Here is a 10732-nt window from a genome sequence, read left to right as displayed (position 1 = left end):
TAAAAAAGTTATCTAAGCAAGAATATGTTATTGAATAAAATGAGAAAAATTTATTTTAGCCGTAAATCGAAAATAATGGGTCGAGCGAATCGGTCGATTGCGCCGAGACGCGCTATGATGCAACAGACGAGCGATTGGAACGCCCGAATATTTTCAAAGTCCCAACGTACCGGTCAAGAGTAAAGTACCATTTTCCTACATTAGATTTCGTTCTAAATGCTTAATCCCTATGTAAAAACGTTAGTTAAGCAAGAATATCGTATTTTTAAAAAAATCTAATGATAGGATTTTCCAGAAAATTGAAAAAACCGAAAAATGTCAAGAGTAAAGTGCCATTTTCTGACATTAGATTTCGTTCTAAATCCTTAATCCCTATGTAGAAACGTTAGTTAAGCAAGAATATCGTATTTTTAAAAAAATCTAATGGTAGGATTTTTCAGAAAATTGAAAAAACCGTAAAATGTCAAGAGTAAAGTGCCCTTATTTTAAACATTATATCGTTCTAAATGCTTAATCCCTATGTAAAAAAGTTATCTAAGCAAGAATATGTTATTGAATAAAATGAGAAAAATTTATTTTAGCCGTAAATCGAAAATAATGGGTCGAGCGAATCGGTCGATTGCGCCGAGACGCGCTATGATGCAACAGACGAGCGATTGGAACGCCCGAATATTTTCAAAGTCCCAACGTACCGGTCAAGAGTAAAGTACCATTTTCCTACATTAGATTTCGTTCTAAATGCTTAATCCCTATGTAAAAACGTTAGTTAAGCAAGAATATCGTATTTTTAAAAAAATCTAATGATAGGATTTTCCAGAAAATTGAAAAAACCGAAAAATGTCAAGAGTAAAGTGCCATTTTCTGACATTAGATGTCGTTCTAAATCCTTAATCCCTATGTAGAAACGTTAGTTAAGCAAGAATATCGTATTTTTAAAAAAATCTAATGGTAGGATTTTTCAGAAAATTGAAAAAACCGTAAAATGTCAAGAGTAAAGTGCCCTTATTTTAAACATTATATCGTTCTAAATGCTTAATCCCTATGTAAAAAAGTTATCTAAGCAAGAATATGTTATTGAATAAAATGAGAAAAATTTATTTTAGCCGTAAATCGAAAATAATGGGTCGAGCGAATCGGTCGATTGCGCCGAGACGCGCTATGATGCAACAGACGAGCGATTGGAACGCCCGAATATTTTCAAAGTCCCAACGTACCGATCAAGAGTAAAGTACCATTTTCCTACATTAGATTTCGTTCTAAATGCTTAATCCCTATGTAAAAACGTTAGTTAAGCAAGAATATCGTATTTTAAAAAAAATCTAATGATAGGATTTTCCAGAAAATTGAAAAAACCGAAAAATGTCAAGAGTAAAGTGCCATTTTCTGACATTAGATTTCGTTCTAAATGCTTAATCCCTATGTAGAAACGTTAGTTAAGCAAGAATATCGTATTTTTAAAAAAATCTAATGGTAGGATTTTTCAGAAAATTGAAAAAACCGTAAAATGTCAAGAGTAAAGTGCCCTTATTTTAAACATTATATCGTTCTAAATGCTTAATCCCTATGTAAAAAAGTTATCTAAGCAAGAATATGTTATTGAATAAAATGAGAAAAATTTATTTTAGCCGTAAATCGAAAATAATGGGTCGAGCGAATCGGTCGATTGCGCCGAGACGCGCTATGATGCAACAGACGAGCGATTGGAACGCCCGAATATTTTCAAAGTCCCAACGTACCGGTCAAGAGTAAAGTACCATTTTCCTACATTAGATTTCGTTCTAAATGCTTAATCCCTATGTAAAAACGTTAGTTAAGCAAGAATATCGTATTTTTAAAAAAATCTAATGATAGGATTTTCCAGAAAATTGAAAAAACCGAAAAATGTCAAGAGTAAAGTGCCATTTTCTGACATTAGATGTCGTTCTAAATCCTTAATCCCTATGTAGAAACGTTAGTTAAGCAAGAATATCGTATTTTTAAAAAAATCTAATGGTAGGATTTTTCAGAAAATTGAAAAAACCGTAAAATGTCAAGAGTAAAGTGCCCTTATTTTAAACATTATATCGTTCTAAATGCTTAATCCCTATGTAAAAAAGTTATCTAAGCAAGAATATGTTATTGAATAAAATGAGAAAAATTTATTTTAGCCGTAAATCGAAAATAATGGGTCGAGCGAATCGGTCGATTGCGCCGAGACGCGCTATGATGCAACAGACGAGCGATTGGAACGCCCGAATATTTTCAAAGTCCCAACGTACCGATCAAGAGTAAAGTACCATTTTCCTACATTAGATTTCGTTCTAAATGCTTAATCCCTATGTAAAAACGTTAGTTAAGCAAGAATATCGTATTTTAAAAAAAATCTAATGATAGGATTTTCCAGAAAATTGAAAAAACCGAAAAATGTCAAGAGTAAAGTGCCATTTTCTGACATTAGATTTCGTTCTAAATGCTTAATCCCTATGTAGAAACGTTAGTTAAGCAAGAATATCGTATTTTTAAAAAAATCTAATGGTAGGATTTTTCAGAAAATTGAAAAAACCGTAAAATGTCAAGAGTAAAGTGCCCTTATTTTAAACATTATATCGTTCTAAATGCTTAATCCCTATGTAAAAAAGTTATCTAAGCAAGAATATGTTATTGAATAAAATGAGAAAAATTTATTTTAGCCGTAAATCGAAAATAATGGGTCGAGCGAATCGGTCGATTGCGCCGAGACGCGCTATGATGCAACAGACGAGCGATTGGAACGCCCGAATATTTTCAAAGTCCCAACGTACCGATCAAGAGTAAAGTACCATTTTCCTACATTAGATTTCGTTCTAAATGCTTAATCCCTTTGTAAAAACGTTAGTTAAGCAAGAATATCGTATTTTTAAAAAAATCTAATGATAGGATTTTCCAGAAAATTGAAAAAACCGAAAAATGTCAAGAGTAAAGTGCCATTTTCTGACATTAGATTTCGTTCTAAATGCTTAATCCCTATGTAGAAACGTTAGTTAAGCAAGAATATCGTATTTTTAAAAAAATCTAATGGTAGGATTTTTCAGAAAATTGAAAAAACCGTAAAATGTCAAGAGTAAAGTGCCCTTATTTTAAACATTATATCGTTCTAAATGCTTAATCCCTATGTAAAAAAGTTATCTAAGCAAGAATATGTTATTGAATAAAATGAGAAAAATTTATTTTAGCCGTAAATCGAAAATAATGGGTCGAGCGAATCGGTCGATTGCGCCGAGACGCGCTATGATGCAACAGACGAGCGATTGGAACGCCCGAATATTTTCAAAGTCCCAACGTACCGGTCAAGAGTAAAGTACCATTTTCCTACATTAGATTTCGTTCTAAATGCTTAATCCCTATGTAAAAACGTTAGTTAAGCAAGAATATCGTATTTTAAAAAAAATCTAATGATAGGATTTTCCAGAAAATTGAAAAAACCGAAAAATGTCAAGAGTAAAGTGCCATTTTCTGACATTAGATTTCGTTCTAAATGCTTAATCCCTATGTAGAAACGTTAGTTATGCAAGATTATCGTATTTTTAAAAAAATCTAATGATAGGATTTTTCAGAAAATTGAAAAAACCGTAAAATGTCAAGAGTAAAGTGCCCTTATTTTAAACATTATATCGTTCTAAATGCTTAATCCCTATGTAAAAAAGTTATCTAAGCAAGAATATGTTATTGAATAAAATGAGAAAAATTTATTTTAGCCGTAAATCGAAAATAATGGGTCGAGCGAATCGGTCGATTGCGCCGAGACGCGCTATGATGCAACAGACGAGCGATTGGAACGCCCGAATATTTTCAAAGTCCCAACGTACCGATCAAGAGTAAAGTACCATTTTCCTACATTAGATTTCGTTCTAAATGCTTAATCCCTTTGTAAAAACGTTAGTTAAGCAAGAATATCGTATTTTTAAAAAAATCTAATGATAGGATTTTCCAGAAAATTGAAAAAACCGAAAAATGTCAAGAGTAAAGTGCCATTTTCTGACATTAGATTTCGTTCTAAATGCTTAATCCCTATGTAGAAACGTTAGTTAAGCAAGAATATCGTATTTTTAAAAAAATCTAATGGTAGGATTTTTCAGAAAATTGAAAAAACCGTAAAATGTCAAGAGTAAAGTGCCCTTATTTTAAACATTATATCGTTCTAAATGCTTAATCCCTATGTAAAAAAGTTATCTAAGCAAGAATATGTTATTGAATAAAATGAGAAAAATTTATTTTAGCCGTAAATCGAAAATAATGGGTCGAGCGAATCGGTCGATTGCGCCGAGACGCGCTATGATGCAACAGACGAGCGATTGGAACGCCCGAATATTTTCAAAGTCCCAACGTACCGGTCAAGAGTAAAGTACCATTTTCCTACATTAGATTTCGTTCTAAATGCTTAATCCCTATGTAAAAACGTTAGTTAAGCAAGAATATCGTATTTTAAAAAAAATCTAATGATAGGATTTTCCAGAAAATTGAAAAAACCGAAAAATGTCAAGAGTAAAGTGCCATTTTCTGACATTAGATTTCGTTCTAAATGCTTAATCCCTATGTAGAAACGTTAGTTATGCAAGATTATCGTATTTTTAAAAAAATCTAATGATAGGATTTTTCAGAAAATTGAAAAAACCGTAAAATGTCAAGAGTAAAGTGCCCTTATTTTAAACATTATATCGTTCTAAATGCTTAATCCCTATGTAAAAAAGTTATCTAAGCAAGAATATGTTATTGAATAAAATGAGAAAAATTTATTTTAGCCGTAAATCGAAAATAATGGGTCGAGCGAATCGGTCGATTGCGCCGAGACGCGCTATGATGCAACAGACGAGCGATTGGAACGCCCGAATATTTTCAAAGTCCCAACGTACCGGTCAAGAGTAAAGTACCATTTTCCTACATTAGATTTCGTTCTAAATGCTTAATCCCTATGTAAAAACGTTAGTTAAGCAAGAATATCGTATTTTAAAAAAAATCTAATGATAGGATTTTCCAGAAAATTGAAAAAACCGAAAAATGTCAAGAGTAAAGTGCCATTTTCTGACATTAGATTTCGTTCTAAATGCTTAATCCCTATGTAGAAACGTTAGTTAAGCAAGAATATCGTATTTTTAAAAAAATCTAATGGTAGGATTTTTCAGAAAATTGAAAAAACCGTAAAATGTCAAGAGTAAAGTGCCCTTATTTTAAACATTATATCGTTCTAAATGCTTAATCCCTATGTAAAAAAGTTATCTAAGCAAGAATATGTTATTGAATAAAATGAGAAAAATTTATTTTAGCCGTAAATCGAAAATAATGGGTCGAGCGAATCGGTCGATTGCGCCGAGACGCGCTATGATGCAACAGACGAGCGATTGGAACGCCCGAATATTTTCAAAGTCCCAACGTACCGGTCAAGAGTAAAGTACCATTTTCCTACATTAGATTTCGTTCTAAATGCTTAATCCCTATGTAAAAACGTTAGTTAAGCAAGAATATCGTATTTTAAAAAAAATCTAATGATAGGATTTTCCAGAAAATTGAAAAAACCGAAAAATGTCAAGAGTAAAGTGCCATTTTCTGACATTAGATTTCGTTCTAAATGCTTAATCCCTATGTAGAAACGTTAGTTAAGCAAGAATATCGTATTTTTAAAAAAATCTAATGGTAGGATTTTTCAGAAAATTGAAAAAACCGTAAAATGTCAAGAGTAAAGTGCCCTTATTTTAAACATTATATCGTTCTAAATGCTTAATCCCTATGTAAAAAAGTTATCTAAGCAAGAATATGTTATTGAATAAAATGAGAAAAATTTATTTTAGCCGTAAATCGAAAATAATGGGTCGAGCGAATCGGTCGATTGCGCCGAGACGCGCTATGATGCAACAGACGAGCGATTGGAACGCCCGAATATTTTCAAAGTCCCAACGTACCGGTCAAGAGTAAAGTACCATTTTCCTACATTAGATTTCGTTCTAAATGCTTAATCCCTATGTAAAAACGTTAGTTAAGCAAGAATATCGTATTTTAAAAAAAATCTAATGATAGGATTTTCCAGAAAATTGAAAAAACCGAAAAATGTCAAGAGTAAAGTGCCATTTTCTGACATTAGATTTCGTTCTAAATGCTTAATCCCTATGTAGAAACGTTAGTTATGCAAGATTATCGTATTTTTAAAAAAATCTAATGATAGGATTTTTCAGAAAATTGAAAAAACCGTAAAATGTCAAGAGTAAAGTGCCCTTATTTTAAACATTATATCGTTCTAAATGCTTAATCCCTATGTAAAAAAGTTATCTAAGCAAGAATATGTTATTGAATAAAATGAGAAAAATTTATTTTAGCCGTAAATCGAAAATAATGGGTCGAGCGAATCGGTCGATTGCGCCGAGACGCGCTATGATGCAACAGACGAGCGATTGGAACGCCCGAATATTTTCAAAGTCCCAACGTACCGGTCAAGAGTAAAGTACCATTTTCCTACATTAGATTTCGTTCTAAATGCTTAATCCCTATGTAAAAACGTTAGTTAAGCAAGAATATCGTATTTTTAAAAAAATCTAATGATAGGATTTTCCAGAAAATTGAAAAAACCGAAAAATGTCAAGAGTAAAGTGCCATTTTCTGACATTAGATTTCGTTCTAAATGCTTAATCCCTATGTAGAAACGTTAGTTAAGCAAGAATATCGTATTTTTAAAAAAATCTAATGATAGGATTTTTCAGAAAATTGAAAAAACCGTAAAATGTCAAGAGTAAAGTGCCATTATTTTAAACAATGTATCGTTCTAAATGCTTAATCCCTATGTAAAAAAGTTATTTAAGCAAGAATATGTTATTGAAAAAAATTAGAAAAATTTATTTTAGCCGTAAATCGAAAATAATGGGGACACCGGAGCTGTTCGAAGCGCCGAGACGCGCCGCGTACGGCCGAATATTTTCTAAGTCCCAACGTACCGATCAAGAGTAAAGTACCATTTTCCTACATTAGATTTCGTTCTAAATGCTTAATCCCTATGTAAAAACGTTAGTTAAGCAAGAATATCGTATTTTTAAAAAAATCTAATGATAGGATTTTCCAGAAAATTGAAAAAACCGAAAAATGTCAAGAGTAAAGTGCCATTTTCTGACATTAGATTTCGTTCTAAATGCTTAATCCCTATGTAGAAACGTTAGTTAAGCAAGAATATCGTATTTTTAAAAAAATCTAATGATAGGATTTTTCAGAAAATTGAAAAAACCGTAAAATGTCAAGAGTAAAGTGCCATTATTTTAAACAATGTATCGTTCTAAATGCTTAATCCCTATGTAAAAAAGTTATTTAAGCAAGAATATGTTATTGAAAAAAATTAGAAAAATTTATTTTAGCCGTAAATCGAAAATAATGGGGACACCGGAGCTGTTCGAAGCGCCGAGACGCGCCGCGTACGGCCGAATATTTTCTAAGTCCCAACGTACCGATCAAGAGTAAAGTACCATTTTCCTACATTAGATTTCGTTCTAAATGCTTAATCCCTATGTAAAAACGTTAGTTAAGCAAGAATATCGTATTTTTAAAAAAATCTAATGATAGGATTTTCCAGAAAATTGAAAAAACCGAAAAATGTCAAGAGTAAAGTGCCATTTTCTGACATTAGATTTCGTTCTAAATGCTTAATCCCTATGTAGAAACGTTAGTTAAGCAAGAATATCGTATTTTTAAAAAAATCTAATGGTAGGATTTTTCAGAAAATTGAAAAAACCGTAAAATGTCAAGAGTAAAGTGCCCTTATTTTAAACATTATATCGTTCTAAATGCTTAATCCCTATGTAAAAAAGTTATCTAAGCAAGAATATGTTATTGAATAAAATGAGAAAAATTTATTTTAGCCGTAAATCGAAAATAATGGGTCGAGCGAATCGGTCGATTGCGCCGAGACGCGCTATGATGCAACAGACGAGCGATTGGAACGCCCGAATATTTTCAAAGTCCCAACGTACCGGTCAAGAGTAAAGTACCATTTTCCTACATTAGATTTCGTTCTAAATGCTTAATCCCTATGTAAAAACGTTAGTTAAGCAAGAATATCGTATTTTAAAAAAAATCTAATGATAGGATTTTCCAGAAAATTGAAAAAACCGAAAAATGTCAAGAGTAAAGTGCCATTTTCTGACATTAGATTTCGTTCTAAATGCTTAATCCCTATGTAAAAAAGTTATCTAAGCAAGAATATGTTATTGAATAAAATGAGAAAAATTTATTTTAGCCGTAAATCGAAAAAAAGACTGTTCGTTTCTCTGTCTCTCTCGCGCGATCGAAGTATTGATGTTTCCCGGCAAAGTAATGGGATATTAATTAAACTTTATACACGAAATTACTCGTTTTGATCCCCGCTACACAGCCGTATACTTTTTATAATTTTGTGGAATCGGGAACCTTGAAATATTTAACATAACGCGGATCGACTGTCTCTGTCTCTTTCTAGATCGGAATAATCGATGTTTCCCGGAAAACTATTCGGAGATTAATTAAACTTTATACACGAAATTACTCGTTTTGATCCCCGCTACACAGCCGTATACTTTTTATAATTTTGTGGAATCGGTAACCTTGAGATATTTAACATAACGCGGATCGACTGTCTCTGTCTCTTTCTAGATCGGAATTATCGATGTTTCCCGGCAAACTATTGGGAGATTATTTAAACTTTATACACGAAATTACTCGTTTTGATCCCCGCTACACAGCCGTATACTTTTTATAATTTTGTGGAATCGGTAACCTGGAGATATTTAACATAACGCGGATCGACTGTCTCTGTCTCTTTCTAGATCGGAATAATCGATGTTTCCCGGCAAACTATTGGGAGATTAATTAAACTTTATACATGAAATTACTCGTTTTGGTCCCCGCTACACAGCCGTATACTTTTTATAATTTTGTGGAATCGGTAACCTTGAGATATTTAACATAACGCGGATCGACTGTCTCTGTCTCTTTCTAGATCGGAATTATCGATGTTTCCCGGCAAACTATTGGGAGATTATTTAAACTTTATACATGAAATTACTCGTTTTGGTCCCCGCTACACAGCCGTATACTTTTTATAATTTTGTGGAATCGGGAACCTTGAAATATTTAACATAACGCGGATCGACTGTCTCTGTCTCTTTCTAGATCGGAATTATCGATGTTTCCCGGAAAACTATTCGGAGATTAATTAAACTTTATACACGAAATTACTCGTTTTGATCCCCGCTACACAGCCGTATACTTTTTATAATTTTGTGGAATCGGTAACCTTGAGATATTTAACATAACGCGGATCGACTGTCTCTGTCTCTTTCTAGATCGGAATTATCGATGTTTCCCGGCAAACTATTGGGAGATTATTTAAACTTTATACATGAAATTACTCGTTTTGATCCCCGCTACACAGCCGTATACTTTTTATAATTTTGTGGAATCGGTAACCTTGAGATATTTAACATAACGCGGATCGACTGTCTCTGTCTCTTTCTAGATCGGAATTATCGATGTTTCCCGGCAAACTATTGGGAGATTATTTAAACTTTATACATGAAATTACTCGTTTTGATCCCCGCTACACAGCCGTATACTTTTTATAATTTTGTGGAATCGGTAACCTGGAGATATTTAACATAACGCGGATCGACTGTCTCTGTCTCTTTCTAGATCGGAATAATCGATGTTTCCCGGCAAACTATTGGGAGATTAATTAAACTTTATACATGAAATTACTCGTTTTGGTCCCCGCTACACAGCCGTATACTTTTTATAATTTTGTGGAATCGGTAACCTTGAGATATTTAACATAACGCGGATCGACTGTCTCTGTCTCTTTCTAGATCGGAATTATCGATGTTTCCCGGAAAACTATTCGGAGATTAATTAAACTTTATACACGAAATTACTCGTTTTGATCCCCGCTACACAGCCGTATACTTTTTATAATTTTGTGGAATCGGTAACCTTGAGATATTTAACATAACGCGGATCGACTGTCTCTGTCTCTTTCTAGATCGGAATTATCGATGTTTCCCGGCAAACTATTGGGAGATTATTTAAACTTTATACATGAAATTACTCGTTTTGATCCCCGCTACACAGCCGTATACTTTTTATAATTTTGTGGAATCGGTAACCTTGAGATATTTAACATAACGCGGATCGACTGTCTCTGTCTCTTTCTAGATCGGAATTATCGATGTTTCCCGGCAAACTATTGGGAGATTATTTAAACTTTATACATGAAATTACTCGTTTTGATCCCCGCTACACAGCCGTATACTTTTTATAATTTTGTGGAATCGGTAACCTGGAGATATTTAACATAACGCGGATCGACTGTCTCTGTCTCTTTCTAGATCGGAATAATCGATGTTTCCCGGCAAACTATTGGGAGATTAATTAAACTTTATACATGAAATTACTCGTTTTGGTCCCCGCTACACAGCCGTATACTTTTTATAATTTTGTGGAATCGGTAACCTTGAGATATTTAACATAACGCGGATCGACTGTCTCTGTCTCTTTCTAGATCGGAATTATCGATGTTTCCCGGCAAACTATTGGGAGATTATTTAAGCTTTATACATGAAATTACTCGTTTTGATCCCCGCTACACAGCCGTATACTTTTTATAATTTTGTGGAATCGGTAACCTGGAGATATTTAACATAACGCGGATCGACTGTCTCTGTCTCTTTCTAGATCGGAATAATCGATGTTTCCCGGCAAACTAATGGGAGTT

Source organism: Megalopta genalis, unplaced genomic scaffold (genome assembly GCF_051020955.1).
Source record: "Megalopta genalis isolate 19385.01 unplaced genomic scaffold, iyMegGena1_principal scaffold1231, whole genome shotgun sequence".
Lineage (NCBI taxonomy): Eukaryota > Metazoa > Arthropoda > Insecta > Hymenoptera > Halictidae > Megalopta > Megalopta genalis.
This window is presented reverse-complemented; position numbering follows the sequence as displayed.